Raw genomic sequence first — 16,740 nt, forward strand, 5'->3', positions numbered from 1 at the left:
GAGATCTGCCCTGTGCCTGGTACTTTTGTTACTATTGGGAATGTAACAGTGAGCCAAGTAGAGTCCTTGCCCTCCTGCAGTTGGGGGCTCAGGAGAGGCAGACAAAAAGTCAGTCAAATTTAGTGATTAGCTTGTATGTGAGTAGGGAGAAGGAGGGTTGCAGTTTTGGGGGCTGCTTATTCAGAGGGTGGCACTTGAGACCTGAAAGGTGAGGTAGTGAGTCAGGAGGGTGTCTGGGGAGTGCCCCCAAGTGAGGGTGCAGCAAGTATGAAGGCTTGCCTTTGGGATGGCTTGGTCTGCTCCAGCACCGGCCAGGGGGCCGCTGTGGCCAGAGAAGACAGGCGAGCACAGTAGGAGGGGCAGCCAGCTCTTTGAGGGTCTCCCAGGCCAGGGTGAGGACGTCTCGCCTGAGACAGGAGCCAGCACCGGAGTGTGAGCAGTGGAAGCACTGGACGGAAACATGGCAGTTGAGAATCAAAAAAGCAGGGAGGGAACTGGGGAGACCACTGAGAAGCTTTACAGTAATTTGGGCGAAATGAAGGCGGCCAGAACCGGGTGGCGGCAGTAGAGGCTGTGACAAGTTGAATTCTGGATATATTTTGAAGGTAAGTGTTAATCAGAGTTGCTGATGGAGGAGATAAAGGTTTGAGAGGGACAAGTCAAGAACAATACCAAGGTTTTGACCTCTGACTTGAGCAACTGGAAGAGTACAGTTGCCATTTGACTGAGAAAAGGAGCTGACTCTCGGAGTGTTAGGCAGCCAAGCGGAGATGTTGAGTAAGTGGCTGGAGAAAGGGTCTGGAGGGAATTCCCTGTGATCCAGCTTTCACTGCTGTGAGTCCTAGTTGGTGAACTAGGGCTTTAATCCTAGCTAGTGAACTACGATCCCACAGGCTGCACTCCATCCTCCACCCCCATCCCTGCCCCCCACCGAAAAGAGGGTCTAGAGTTCATGGGGGGAAAGTCTCTGATGGAGATAAAAATCTGAGCGTCATCAGCCAATTGATGGTATTTAAAACCATAGGATGAGATGCAACGACATGGGTGTAGATAAGACAGAAGAGAGCCCTGGTCGAGCTCGGGACAGTCTGGAGGGTGGTGAGCGGAGGGACGAGCATACGGGACTGAGAAGGACCAGCAGAGACTGACAGTTGCAGCCTAGTGTGGTAAGTGCAGTGGGCGTGGGGTCCTCCACGCAGGGTGCTCGTGGGTGAGATTGCCTTATTGCTTCATTCAGCCACCTGTCTTATCCTCTATGCCTTACATATCTTCTGTGCCTTGTACTGTTTTAAGCAGCAGTGAAGGCAACAAACACAGTTTAGATTTTGGGGGAAATTGGGGAAAGGAGAAAAGAAAGTACCAGCAGTTGTCTCATCTGTAGAAGTTCCTCCTCAGGATTGTTGTAAGGATCTAATGAGAAGGTTCATGAAGTACTTACTGTCTCAGTGCTTGGACCAAGAACGTGCCCACTGCACATTCCTTGATGTTGTTTGGGTCTCTCCATCCTTCATGCGGCAGCAGGCACTTCCCTAGTTGTGCTGTCTTCCAGCAGTCCTGCCTCTGAGTGATCTTTCCAGACTGCTCATCTTACCGTGTCACTTCTCTTTAAGACCCTGGACCTGCTGTGTTCTCTTCTGTAGCTTTTGTAGCTGTTCTCACGTCTACACTGCTCCTCCCCCACCTAGTTTTTGTTCCTAATTCCTCCTTGTCTTTTTCCTTGAGGTAACCCTTCTGCTGAAGGCCACCCTGTCCTCTTGTAGCCCCCTCTCTTCTCTGTCATGGATTTTATTGCCCTGTGCTGTTTGCTTAATGGAGTCCCCCATTAGATTGCAAACTCCACCAAAGCCAGGTCTGCTGGGTGTTTTATACCTGCGTCTGCTGTAAGCCCAGATTCAATTGGTGCCCGAGTACCTCTTTGTTGAGTGATTGGAATTCTTGTGTACCCTCATGCCCATCTGCACTAAGATGTCACAAGGCTGTCAAGATGTATCACATCACCAGCATTTTCTTTATCTTCCTGTTTTAGTTTGGCACTTTATTGTGAAGCATCAGTAGGCAAAAGTAAAATTTTACTTGGATAAAAAAGATTTGTTTCCAGATTATATAAAATGAATAAACATATCCCTGGAGTGTTTCAGTTGGCAAGTATGGTGATCTATTCAACATATGTTCTGTGTTGTTATTATAATTTACTTACCAACTTTTAGAGAAGGAGAAAATGATTTTCTGAGAACTCTTATTAATCTCTGAAGATGGTCACTTGAATGGATTCCCTTGCTTGTAACCCCTATCCTTCAGACTATAGGTAGGAAAGTGAAAGTGTTAGTTGTTGAGTCATGTCTGACTCTTTGTGACTCCATGGACTGTAACCTGCTGGGCTCCTCTGTCCATGGAGTTCTCCAGGCAAGAATACTGGAGTGGGTTCATTTCCTTCTTCAAGGATCTTCCCAGTCTGGAGATCAAACCCGGGTCTCCTGCATTGCAGGCAGATTCTTTACTATCTGAGCCACCAGGAAGCCCAAGACTATAGGGTAGGAGCAGAAGAATTTGCGTCACACATGGGACTCGTTAGAGACCAGGCCTTTGAAGTCACTTGGCATCAGCAGGGACTTACTGCTGAGTCAGATGACACTGTGAACAGAGCAAGACTTGGGACAGCTTCATTTCAGTTACGATTCAGGAAAACGAGTTGCTCCTGTTCATTGTAAATTCATTTATGACATCAGGTCCTTGGAACTACTCACCACATGGAAGTGAAAGAAAACTGCTCTAAGTTCTCCTCACCAGGACTAGAGTGAGTATCTTGAGAGAGTGTTCTGTACCTGAGTTTGGGTTTGGTGTTTCTGAGCATCTGATTGACCAGGAAACATCCAGTGGGTGAGTGCAACCCCGTGGACTGTAGCTGCCAGGCTCCTCTGTCCATGGAGTTCTCCAGGCAAGAACACGAGTGGGTTGCCATTCCCTTCTCAAGGGGAGTTTCCCAACCCGAGGATGGAACCCATGGCATTGCGGGCAGATGCTTTACTATTTGAGCCACCAGGGAAGTTCCGTATCTTCACAGTAGTTGAGTGTTTGCAGACTCTGCAGTCCTAGTATAAAGGGGAAGAACTACATCCCCCAGCAGTTAATCTGGAAAGGCCAGGGACGGAATCTAAACCTGATTTTCTTTTCTTTATGAAAATACCCAGACTCACTGAGCTACACATTGAGTGTTTCAGTTGGGAGTGGATCCTCTTGGGTTTGTGGGAGATGAAAACCAGGCTAGGGTTGAGTGTGCGGTTCAGCAGCTGGGGAGGACTTTGGAGGTCTGTGTTTCTCATTTCTGATTTATTTGCTGCACTCTGTCAAGCAACTCTCTGAGACATAAATCCTTTTTAGAAGGAAGGAAAAAGGAGCTACTGTTGTTTTTCAGGGCCTGTTATGTGTCAGACCCCATGCTGGGCACTTTCCACACATTATTTAATTAAATCCTAATGACCAGGCTGTAGGTGTTACCTGTTTTCTAGATGTGGAAACAGGTTCAGAGAGGTCAAGTCCCCAGGGCCTACAGCCAAGGGGTGGAGCTGTGGTCTCAGTCACAATCGTCAGCCTCCTCCACAGCCCCTGGGCTGGAGGATCCAGGGGCAGCATTTCAGCTCTGCCCTTCATTCATTGTTCACTTCACTCATTCACTCAGAGGTTGTACATGACTGGTCTTGAGTCCCGAGCTCCCAGAGACGATATCGGAGGTGGTCCCTACTCCTGAAGAGCTTCCCCCCTGCCCCTTTGCTATCCTGGCAATCCATCCATGTGCCTATAGGGATGGCTCTTTGAAAAAGCATCACGAACTGTTCTGATGAGGCCAAAGGAACAGTAGAGGTTGGGAGGTGGGGAGTGGCTTTGGATTTGCCAGCACTTGGCAAGATAGGTGGTGGCCCCACTGTGACCTGCTCTGTGGAGAAACCTGTTTCTGCTTTGAAGCTTTTAGGGGGTTCATTTTAAATTAGCAGCAGCCCTGAGGTGAGTGGACACTTATGTTTCTTCTGCCATCTTGATTTCGTTTCTGTTTCTTTTTCCTTTCATTTGAAAAGGCCTCAGCTCTCAGAGCCTCAGTTTCCTCCTTTGTCAATAGGAACCACAGCATCTAAGTGACAGGTTTTTGTGAGGCTTGAAAAATAAGTCAGACATTTGACAGGTCTCAGCAGTGTTAGTCATCTTTTGTCCCAGTTACCACCCCTCTTCCTTTGCTGCCCACACTTCCTTGGTTTGCAGATTGGGACCCTGCAGCTTTTGCTCTGTAGAACACGCCTCTCTCCAGGTATCCCTCTCTACCTCCTGGTGGATCTGTCCTCATGGCTCAGCAGGAAAGCTGTCCCAGACTTTCTGGGATATGCCTCCACCGTGGTGGAGGCTTGGGATTGAGATTGGAAAAAAGACCTCAAGCCAGCGGCTTTGCTTTGGCTTGTCAAATGGATCCAAGTTCAGATCCTGGCTGTACTACCGTCCCAGCTGTGTGGCCTTCAGCAAATGATTTAATCTTCTCAAGGCGCTACTTCCAAGGGAGTCTCAAATGTGAGGGCTTCTCTGTGGGCTGCCCAGCTTCTCATGGGATCTGGAGGGCCTGATCTACAGGAGTGAAACTTCTCACACATTGCTGTGTATAAAACCTCCTCAAACCCAGGTCTCACCCTAGACCTTGTTAACTCAGAATCCCCAGAGATGGGATCCGGGCATCCATATTTTGGAAAGTTCCCCAGGTGATTCTAGAGTACAGCCACAGTTGAGAGCTTGTACCCCCAGCTCTCGTCCTGGATGGCCTACCAACCCATTGCCAGTCTCACTCTTCAGCTACAGCCAGCTGTGCCTGTGATGTCTGCTTCTGCGGCGTGCTCTCTACACGTGCTCTGTCGTGACTGTCTCGGGAATGGAACATCCCGAGCAGCACACAAACATTTGGTGTGCATATTAACACAGCTCGGGGGGATGTTTCCTGCTTGGATTTGTTGGCTAGCTTACAGAACAACTCTGCCAAGGCTGAATTATTGTCAGTTCCTCCTCCAGGCACTGATTTCTCTGTCTAGGTATCTCACCTGTGCCTGCTTCTTTCACCTTTTACCTAGCACTGTGACATTCATTGTGGCAGGTACTGTCAGTGGCCATCCTAATATTCAGTCTCTCCCTTTTCCTAACAATTCCTGTATTCTTGCCAGCTTCAGTGTGCTTAGCTAAGATCGACAATAGCTATATTTTCCAACTGCTTATCTCATGGTGGCAGATGTAAGCAGAGATATTAGCAGAACTTGCAGGGTGAAACTTCCAGGAAAGCTCCTGAAAGATTGCCTTACTCAGTTGTGAGGCAGGAGTCCTTTGGTCCTTACCATCTTTTTCTCTGCCTGAAATGTGGATATGCTGAGTGATGCTCCAGCAGCCATTTTGTGCTCATGAGGTGACTTTGCAGATGGATGCCCCTAGCTAAGGATGGCAGAATAGAAATACAAAAAAAACTTGGAATTTTGATGATAATTGTGGAGCTGCTATTCCAGGGCTGTACTATTTATCTCTGAAGTTCATACTACATGAGAAGAAATTCAACCCCTCCCTTTGTTAAAAAAAAATTTATTTGACTGCCTTAGGTCTTAGTTGTGGCTTAGTTGCTCTTAGGTGTGTGGGATCCTAGTTCCCTAACAAAGGGTTGAACCTGCATACCCTGCATTGCAAAGTGGATTCTTAACTACTGGACCACTGGGAATCTCCCCCGCCCCCCTTGTTTTAAGAGAGTCTTATTTCTGGTCTTTTGTACCAGTCCCTGAATTTAGTTCTCGATACTACCTGACTCAACACTAGCATATTGGGCTTTTTGGTTTTTGTTTTTCTCTCAGAAAACTGTAATTTTGAGGAGTGGAGAGAAATCAGCCTGTCAAACGTCAGAAAACAACTTCTTTTGTGTGTGTGATAAGTCGCTTCGGTTGTGGCTGACTCTTTGCAATCTTATGAACTGTAGCCCACAGGCTCCTCTGTACCTGGGGATCTTCCAAGCAAGAATACTGGAGTGGGTTGCCATGCTCTCCTCCAGGGATCTTCCTGACCCAGGGCTCGAACCCGAGTTCCTTATGTCTCCTGCGTTAGCAGGCAGGTTCTTTACCCCTAGCGCTGCCTGGGAAGCCCTGATACTGCTGCTTACTCCGGGGCATCTCGGCTTCCCTGCTCACCTGTCTTACTGACAAGAGGCAACAAGACGGAGAACTGCAGACCTCCTGGGGAGCAGCTTTTGGGCACTTGATTGAGGCACCGAGACATCCAGAGGACAGCCGAGTATTGAATGTGGATAGCTTTGAATGGCTTTTCTTTTTTAAAGATTTAGATGTTTGTGTTTATTTTCAGCTGCACTAGGTCTCTGTTGCTGTGTGGAATTTTCACCAGTTGCGGTGCATGGACTTCTCATTGGGTGGCTTCTCTTGTTGTCAAGTGTGGGCTCTAGGTGCATGGGCCGCAGTAGTTGTGCGCTGTAGAGCACTAGATCCGTTGCTCTGCTGCGTGTGGGATCTTCCTGGACCAGGGCTCGAACCCATGTCCTCTTCATTGGCAGGCAGATTCTTAACCACTAGACCACCAGAGAAGTGCCTGAACGGCTTTTATTACCATGCTGTGAACTGACTTTGGTTAAGAGTGGCTCCATGTCAGTTCACTCTTACTTCAGTACTGAGACATCACTCCAAGTTTTCCTAAATGGCAGGACTTGCAAGGTGCATGTTAGTTAGTGCCTTTGGGCTTGTGAAATGACAGCTCCTTGACTGTCTTCAGACCTCAATGGCTGCACTGCCGCCTTCGGCTGGGGTGACTCTCCTGGAGCCATTAAATGGAGAATCTCCATTTCAATCTGGTGTGTGTAAGTCTTTACATCACCAGTCATTAATCATGCTTGGAAAGTTAAAATGCCCATGCAGCTTTTACAAATGCAGGTCTCTGGGGTTTTGGAGAGAAAAACAGAAACTGTTTGGATGATAATTTGTAGCAATGACTATTTATGAGTGACGTACAGAGTGCACTATGTTGAGCTGGGAGTGATCATCTTTGCACTACCAACTCTAAGTAAAGTGGAGCTGTGGTGAGTACAGAGTGAGCTTTTGGTCAGAGGATTGGCTTGAGATGAAGACAGGAAGCAGTTAAGTGGAACTGGCATTTCCCAGGTCAGCACCAAAGTCTTTGGGTTAATTCCACCGAAAAAATAAGTCCTGGCTCTTGAGTGCTAAATGGAATCTCACAGGATTCAGAATGATGATCGGGCAGTAGACCTAATGAAATGCCCTTTCTGTGGGAAGCAGGACCCAATTGCTGGGGCCAGCTGGATGGAGTGTGGAAGAGGCTGATGGAGCCTTGGTGCAGGAAAACTCTGTGGACCTGTGTTGGCTGGTTACCAACTTTTAAGAAATGTGTTTAAAATCATCAAGTTGCTTAATTTTCATAGGAAACATACTTAGTGAATAGTTATATAATATAAAAAGAGAACTGAAAAACTTAATGTCTTTTTTAAAAAGGGCCTTCCATACAGACTTGTGAACATGGTCATGGTATTCCAGTTCGGTGGAAAAAAAACTCTGTTGGCTAGCCCACTTATCAGATTTTTATTTCTTTTCAGAAATAGCTTAAGAGCAATGCTGCTTAGGGTACAAGTATGAATTTTCATTGATTTCTGAGAATTTGGCCATGTGTTCTCCATTTAAGCCTGTCTTCTGCCCCATGATATCCAAACATTATATGCACCAGCAATATTCCAAGTATTTCAGCAGAAAATCTGGTATGTCTTGAGAAAAATCACTTCCATGACTTATTAATGAACTAACCAGACATAATTTTCATTGGGTTCATTTACCCAAATTTATCATAGACTATCATTTAAGAAAAAAATAAATGAAGTAAAAGAATTGAAGTCTTTTTTGGAATAATATTAACATTCAAGTGTCTCCACCCCCCATGGATATTTCAGTTGCCAATGTCTCAGATTCCCCGTTCAAGAAAATTTAAGTGCAAGTCCCTTTAACACATGGGCGGGCTGTCTTCTGTTTGTGCCCCAGACTGATCCTCCCTCTGCCTGCCCTGTCGTGTGACTGGTGGTGCCTTGTGTAGACCCAGTCAGTGGGCACCTTGCCCTGTGGCTTCCAGTTGGTTCAGGTGGTGGAGGGTGGAGAGTGAGAGCAGGGTATTTCTTTCTTTCTTTGTTTTTTTTAAACTTGAGTGTCATTCACTTACAATGTTGCATTAGTTTCAGGAGTGCAGCAGAGTGATTCAGTGCGTATACACACACACATATATGTGCTTTTCCCATCACGTAGTAGTGATAGTGAATGCATTCACTATCATTCACTTGCATTCGCATTGCAAGGTAGTGAATGTAGTTCCCTGTCCTTGTTTACTTTCTCTATAGTAGTGTGTATCTGTTAACCCCATTATCCCTTTCCCCTTTGGTAACCATAAGTTTGCTGTGTCTGTAAGTCTGTTTCTGTTTTGTAAATAAGTTCATATGTATCATTTTTTAGAGTTTACATATAAGTGATATCATAAGACACCTGTCTTTGTCTGACTTCACTTAGTATGATAATCTCTATGTCTTTCCATGTTGTTACAGGGAATTCCCTGGTGGTCCAGTGGTTAGCACGCTATGGTTTTGCTGCTGTGGGCCTGGGTTTGATCCCTGGTTGGGGAACTAACATTGCACAAGCCGTGCAGTATGCCTCTCTCCACCCAAAAAGGAAAATAAAAAATCCATGTTGATGCAAATGGCATTATTTCATTTTTTTTGTAGCCAAGTAATATTCCATTGTGTGTGTGTGTGTGTGTGTGTTTAGGTATATATCATATCATTTTTATCCATTCATCTGTGGATGAACATCTAGGTTGCTTCCATGTCTTGGCTATTGTAAATATTGCTGCTGTGAACATTGGTGCATGTATCTTTTTGAATTAGTTCTTGTATTTCCAAATAAATGCCCAGGAGTGGGATTGCTGGTTCATATGGTAACTTCTAGTTTCTTAGGGGACCTCCATGCCTTCTGCATAGTGACTGCACCAACTTACATTGCAGCAACAGTGCAGGAGGATTCTCTTGTCTCCACAGCCTCTCCAGTAAGTTATTATTTGTAGGCATCTTGATGATGGTCATTCTGACTGGTGTGGGATGATTCCTCACTGTAGTTTTGATGTGCATTTCTCTAATACTTAGTGATGTTGAACTATTTTCATGTGTCTATTCCATCCATATCTTTCTTGGAGAAATGTTTATTTAGGACATCTGCCCTTTTTTTTGATTCCCCATTCCGTATTTTGTCTTTTAGCTTGTTTATGGCTTCCTTTGATGGGTAAGAAAAAGACAAAGAAATGCAAGAAGGCAAAATGGTTGTCTGAGGAGGACTTACAAATAGCTGTGAAAAGGAGAGAAGTGAAAGGCAAAGGAAAGATATTCCCATTTGAATGCAGAGTTCCAAAGAATAGCAAGGAGAGATAAGAAAGCCTTCCTCAGTGACCAATGCAAAGAAATAGAGGAAAACAATAGAATGGAAAAGACTAGAGATCTCTTCAAGAAAATTAGAGATACCAAGGGAACATTTCCTGCAAAGATGGGCTCAATAAATGACAGAAATAGTATGGACCTAACAGAAGCAGAAGATAGTAAAAAGAGGTGGCAAGAATACACAGAAGAATTACACAAAAAAGATCTTCATGACCCAGATAATCACAATGGTGTGATCATTCACCTAGAGCCAGATACCCTGGAATGTGAAGTCAAGTGGGTCTCAGGAAGCATAACTACAAACAAACAAAGCTAGTGGAGGTGATGGAATAGCAGTTGAGCTATTTCAAATCCTAAAAGATGATGCTGTGAAAGTGCTGCACTCAATATGCCAGCAAATTTGGAAAACTCAGCAGTGGCCACAGGACTGGAAAAGGTCAGTTTTCATTCCAATCCCAAAGAAAGGCAATGCTAAAGAATGCTGAAACTACTGTACAATTGCACTCATCTCACATGCTGGCAAAAGGCTTCAATAGTACATGAACCGTGACCTTCCATATGTTCAAGCTGGATTTAGAAAAGGCGGAGGAACCAGAGATCAAATTGCCAACATCTGTTGGATCATTGAAAAAATGAGAGTGTTCCAGAAAAACGTTTGCTTTATTGAGTATGCCAAAGTCTTTGACTGTGTGGATCACAACAAACTGTGGAAAATTCTTAAAGAGACGAGAATACCAGACCATCTGACCTGTCTCTTGAGAAACCTATATGCAGGTCAAGAAGCAACAATTGGAACTGGACATGGAACAACAGACTAGTTCCAAATCAGGAAAGGAGTACGTCAAGGCTGTATATTGTCACCCTGCTTATTTAACTTACATGCAGAGTATATCATGAGAAATGCTGGATTGGATGAAGCACAAGCTGGAATAAAGATTACTGGGAGAAATATCAATAACCTCAGATACGCAGATGACACCACCCTTATGGCAGAAAGCAAAGAAGAACTAAAGAGCCTCTTGAAAGTGAAAGAGGAGAGTGAAAAAATCAACTTAGAACTCAACATTCAGAAAACTAAGATCATGGCATCTGGTCCCATCACTTCATGCCAAGTAGATGGGGAAATAATGGAAACAATGAGGGACTATCTTTTTGGGCTCCAAGTCACAGCATATGGTGACTACAGCCATGAAATTAAAAGATGCTTGCTCCTTGGAAGAAAAGTTATGACCAATCTAGAGAGCATATTAAAAAGCAGAAACATTACTTTCCCAACAAACGTCTGTCTAGTCAAAGCTTTGGTTTTTCCAGTGGTCATGTATGGATGTGTTGGACTATAAAGAAAGCTGAGCACTGAAGAACTGATGCTTTTGAACTGTGATGCTGGAGAAGACTTGAGAGTCCCTTGGACTGCAAGGAGATCCAACCAGTCCATCCTAAATGAGATCAGTCCTGGGTGTTCATTGGAAGGAGTGATGCTGAAGCTGAAACTCCACTACTTTGGCCACCTGATGCGAAGAACTGACTCGTTTGAAAAGACCCTGATGATGGGAATGATTGAAGGCAGGAGGAGAAGGGGATGACAGAGGATGAGATGGTTGGGTGGTATCACTGACTCAATGGACATGAGTCTGAGTAAGCTGAAGGAGTTGGTGATGGACAGGGAGGCTTGGTGTGCTACAGTCCACGGGGTCGCAAAGAGTCGGACACGACTGAGCGACCGAGCTGAACTGAACTTGCTGTGCATACACTTTTGAGTTTAACTAGGTCCCATTTGTTTGTTTTTTATTTCCATTTCTCTGGGAGACAGGTTGAAAAAGATACTGCTGCAATTTATGTCAATGTTCAGCCTATGTTTTTTCCTCTAAGCGTTTTGTACTGTTCAGGTTCACATTTAGGTTTTTAATTCAGTTTGAGTTTATTTTTGTGTAAGGTGTTAGAGAATGTTATAATTTCATTTTTTTACAGGTAGCTGTCCAGTTTTCCCAGCACCATTTACTGAAGCAACTGTCTTTCCTCCATTGTATAGTCTTGTCTCTTTTGTCATAGGTTAATTGACCAAAGGTTCATGGGTTTATTTCTGGCCTGCTCCATTGATCTGTATTTCTATTTTTGTGCCAATACCATACTGTTTTGATGACTGTGGCTTTGTGGTATAGTCAGAAGCCAGGGCACATGATTCCTCCACCTCCACTTTTCTTTTTCAAGATTGCTTTGGCTATTTGGGGTCTTTTGTGTCTCCATACAAATCTTAAGGTTTATTTTGTTCTACTCCTGTAAAAAAATGCCATTGGTAACTTGAAGGGGCTTGCGTTGATTCTGTAGATTGCCTTATAGTCATTTTGACTATATTGTTTTCTTCCAGTCCAGGAACATGGTTTGTCTCTTCACCTGTTTGTGTCACCTTTGATTTCTTTAATCAGCATATTTTTTTGTTGTTTAATTGAAGTATACTTGATTTACAATGTGTTAATTTCTTCGGTACAGCAAAGTGCTTCAGTTATACATTCCTTCAGTGATCCATTGCTTGTTTAATAGTATATTGTTTAGCCTCCCATATTGTGGTTTTTCCAGTTTTTTTCTTATAGTAGATTTCTAGCCTCATGGTACTGTGGTTGAAAAAAATGCTTGATATAATTTCAGTTTTCTTAAATTTATTCAGGCTTATTTTGTGGGCTAGCATGTGGTCTATCCTGGAGAATGTTCCATGTGCATTTGAAAAGAATGTGTCTTCTACTGCTTTTGGATGGAATGCTCTATGAATACTGATTTAAGTCCATTTGTTCTAATGTATTTTTAAGGCCAGTGTTTCCTTATTCATTTTCTATGTGGATGATCTTGTCCATTGATGTAAGTGGGGTGTTAAAGTCCTCTAATATTATATTACTGTTGATTTTTCTTTTTATGTTTGTTAATTCATGTTTGCTGAATCACTTCAGCTGTGTCTGACTCTATGGACTGTAGCCTGCCAGGCTCCTCTGTCCATGGAATTCTCTGGAGTGGGTTGCCATTTCCTTCTCCAGGGGATCTTCCTGACCCAGGGATCCGGCCTTCATCTCTTATGTCTCCTGCATTGGCAGGCAGGTTCTTCACCTCTAGTGTACCTGTATTTGCCTTATAAATTGGGGTGCTGGATGCATATGTATTTGTTGTTGTTATGTCTTCTTCTTGGATTGATCTCTTCATCATTATGCAGTGTTCTTCTTTGTCTCTTGTAACAGACTTTATTTAAAGTCCATTCATCTGATACAAATATTGCTATTCCAGCTTTTTAAAAAAATTTTTCCATGAGTGGAATACCTTTTTCCATCCCCTCACTTTCAGTCTGTATGTGTCTCTAAACCTGAGGTGAGCCTTTTCTAGGCAACATATGTACAGATTGTACTTTTCTTATCCATTCAGCCAGTGTATGTCCTTTAGCTGGCACATTTAGTCTGTTTACATTTAAAGTAATGATCAGTATGTATGTTCTTGCTGCCATTTTGTTAACTGTTTTGGATTTGTTTTTGTGGGTCTTTTCCCCCCTTCTTTTGTTTTCTGGTGATTTGACTATCTTTAGTGTTATGTTTGAATTCCTTTTTATCTTTTATAGATTTTTGGTTTGTGATTTCCATGAGGCTTTTGTGTAGCATCTATAAACAAATATGATTGTTTTAAGTTGCTGATCTCTTAATTTCAACTGTGTTTTAAACACCCTGTGTTTGTACACTCCTTCCCTCATGATTAGCTTTTGATATCATATTTTATATCAAATTGTTTTGTGTACCCTTAACTGCTTATTGCAGATACAGATGATTTTACTACTTATGTCTCTTAACCTCCCTACTAGTTTTGTGTGTGGGTGATTATCTACCTTTACTATATATTTGCCTTTACCAGTGAGCTTTTTCCTTCTGTAATTTTCTTGTTTTTCATTTGGAATCCTTCCTTCAACATTTATCATAAAGTTGGTTTTGTGGTGGTAAATTATTTTAGCTTTTGTCTCGAAAGCTTTTGGTTTCTCCATCAAATCTAAATGTGAACCTGACTGGGTAGAGTGTTCTTGGTTGTAGGCTTTTCCCTTTCATCACTTTAAATATATAGTGCCTCTCCCTCTTGCCTGCAGAGTTTCTGCTGAAAAGTCAGCTTACGTCCTTACGGGAGTTTCCTTGTATGTTATTTGTTGCTTTCCTCTTGCTGCTTTTAATATTCTCTCTTTAATTTTTGTCATTTTTGTCCTGAAGACTCCAGGGCTGCTACCCACCACTGGCAGGTGAAGCCAGGTCCTGGGGTTAGTCCCAGACTACTGGCAGGCAGAGCTGGTTCCTGGAATCTGGCTGCAGGGCCAGGGATCCCAAAGCTTGTTTCAGATCAGTGGTGGTGGTGGTGGGGTGATGGTGGTTCCTAACAACAGTTGGGTATGAGGTCCTGAAGATTGTGTTAGCCTGCTAGAGGGCTGGGCAGGGCCCATCTGCTCCCACGGTAGAGTCTGGACTGATGGGGGTGGGGAGCTGTGTCCCAGCCGTTAGTCGTCTGGCATGAGGCATCTCTGCACTGGCACCTACAGTTTGTTGGGTGAGGCCAGGTCTTAGTGCTAATGAGCCAAGACGTCAGCTGCCAACACAGTGTTCATCTGTTTGAATGTCCCCCAACATGTCTGCCTCCAGGGTCTATGTTCTCATGATGAGCTGCAGCTAGGTGTCCCCTGCACCTCCACCCTACCTCTCCAGGACACTCACCAGGCCCAGCAGGTGGGTCTGGCCCAGGCTCCTGTGAGATTACTGCTCTTGCCCTGGGTCCTGATGCATGTGAGAGTTTGTGTGTGCCATTTAAAAGTGAAGTCTCTATTTCCCCTAGTCCTGTGGGGTTTCTGCAGTTAAGCCCTGCTGGCCTTCAATTTCAAATGCTCTGGGGGCTTGTCTTCCTGGTGCCAGACCTCTGGGCGGGCGAGGGGGGGGGGGGCGGCGGCGGGGGGCTGACATGTGGCTCAAGACTCACTCCTGTGGGAGAATCTCTGCAGTTTAATTAATCTCCAGTTTGTGGGTCACCCACCCAGTGGGTCGAGGGATTTGATTATATTGTGAGTCTGCCCCTCTTACCTGTCTAGCTGTGGCTCCTTCTTTATATCTTTAGCTATAGAAGATCTTTCCTGGTAGTTGCCAGTCTTTTTTATCAATGGTGGTTCTGCTCATAGTTGTGATTCTGGTGTGCTCATGAGCGGAGGTGAGCTCAGGTCTTTGTATACTGCCATCTTGGCCGCTCTCCCCGAGGTCACCATATTTTAACCCCGGCTCCCTTTCTGAGGCCTGTGGCACCTGTCTGGCAGCCCCCCCTACAGGCCACCTCCGTCCCCACTTCCCTTCAGGCTGTAGCAGCACAACAGTTACTGTTCCCTACATGCGGCCAACACCTCTGTAAGTATTCTTATTTATTAATCTCCTAAAATTCTCCCAATTGGAGGGTGCCATCTTCATGCTGGGACCATAACTGATACAAATAAGCATCTTAATCCTGAGATAATAAGAGGATTGGGCTTCCCTGATAGCTCAGCTGGTAAAGAATCCACTTGCAATGCAGAAGATCTGGGTTTGATTCCTGGGTCAGGAAGATCCTCTGGAGTAGGGATAGGCTACCCACTCCAGTATTCCTGGGCTTCCCCTGTGCCTTAGCTGGTAAAGAATCCATCTGCAATGTGGGGATCTGGGTTCAATCCTTGAGGTGGAAGATCCCCTGGAGAAGGAAAAGGCTACCTGCTCCAGTATTCTGGCCTGGAGAATTCTTGGGGAATGCACCAAAACACATGGTTCGACATGTGTTTTGGAGAGTAACACACTTTGATCCAGCAGTGGGGAGATCTTCTCCTGAAAGTTATATGGAATGTGAATCATCATTGATTTTTCCGCTATCTCTCTAACATGGCCCTTTTATCTCTTGACCCAGAGCTGGCACATGTGTTTTAGGAAAAATGAATGTTGTTATGGAAAGTCTGTGTCCCCTCAGTCTGTATGCTGATGTCCTAGTGCTCCACGGGGAGTATCTGAAGACGGGCTTTTGGGAGAGTAGGGTAAGGTGGGACCTTGGGGGTGGTGCCCTCACGGTGCGATTAGTGCTTTTTAAGAAGAGGCGCTCCTCACCCTCTGCAGGCACATGCCGAGGAGAGGTCCTGTGTGCACGCAGAAGGGAGCCGCCACCAACAAGCCAACCCAACAGAAAAAGCCCTTAGAATGCAACCTACCTTGCTGCCACCTCCACCTTGGACTTCCCAGACCTCCAGAACTGTAAGAAATTTGTTTAAGCCACCCAGTATTTTGTTATGGCAGTCTAAGACAAACGTGTAGGCCTTCCTTCAGACAAACTTATAAAAATGATCTAGTTTGGTGGTCCTTCCCTCCTGTAGCCATTCTTTGTTACAGCCCACTTTACTATTTAAACAAAGACAATGGTGGCTTTATGGCTGAATTCAAACTGTAAAGGCCACTGCATCTTTCTCAGACTGGCTGAACTTGGAAATGAACCAATTTCCTCAACAGTTTTGCCAAGTAAAAAATTCATTTAACTATGGATGCTGAGAAGGCTAAGCCTTTGGTTCTTTCCTAGAAATGGAACTGGGAAGGTGCTCACAGAATGATGCCAAGCACCAGCAGCTGTATAGTTTCCATTTTATTTTATGTGCTTTTTTTTAATAGGGTATAAATAATGACAAAAATTACAAAATTTATAACTGGAAGCCCAAGCATATTTACACATATGTCTCCATTTCAGCAAAGCTACTGTTTACTTTGCTCCTATACAATTTCCTTTTGGTACCATATTTTAGTGTTATTTTACTCTCAATTTACTACATACATATCAACAGTGAATAGGCAAAATATATACAAGGAACTGTTCAGTTCAAGTAATTTAATATTGTATTAAAATTCTTTAACACTGAACTAAAGCCATATACATTTGTCAGTTTGAAATAAAATTGTTTTCTTTCTTCAAAACTCACCAACTGATGATGTAACTGATAATCTCAGATTTAAAATAATATTGGTTAATTAAAAAAAACATTAAGACAATCCCACAATTTATCAATATCGCTATAATGAACTTCAAAATGATTCACAATGTGATTGGTTAGAACAATATACATTAAAATGTTATTTTTTTCTATAATGATATTGGTACTGTTTATATAATTTGATTCTACATAAATATACATTATCGTATCATACAAATACTCCACAGAGACATTAAAAAATTAAAATACCTTAAAGAAATGTAAGTAAATTTTA

Source organism: Muntiacus reevesi, chromosome 1 (genome assembly GCF_963930625.1).
Source record: "Muntiacus reevesi chromosome 1, mMunRee1.1, whole genome shotgun sequence".
Classification (NCBI taxonomy): Eukaryota; Metazoa; Chordata; class Mammalia; order Artiodactyla; family Cervidae; genus Muntiacus; species Muntiacus reevesi.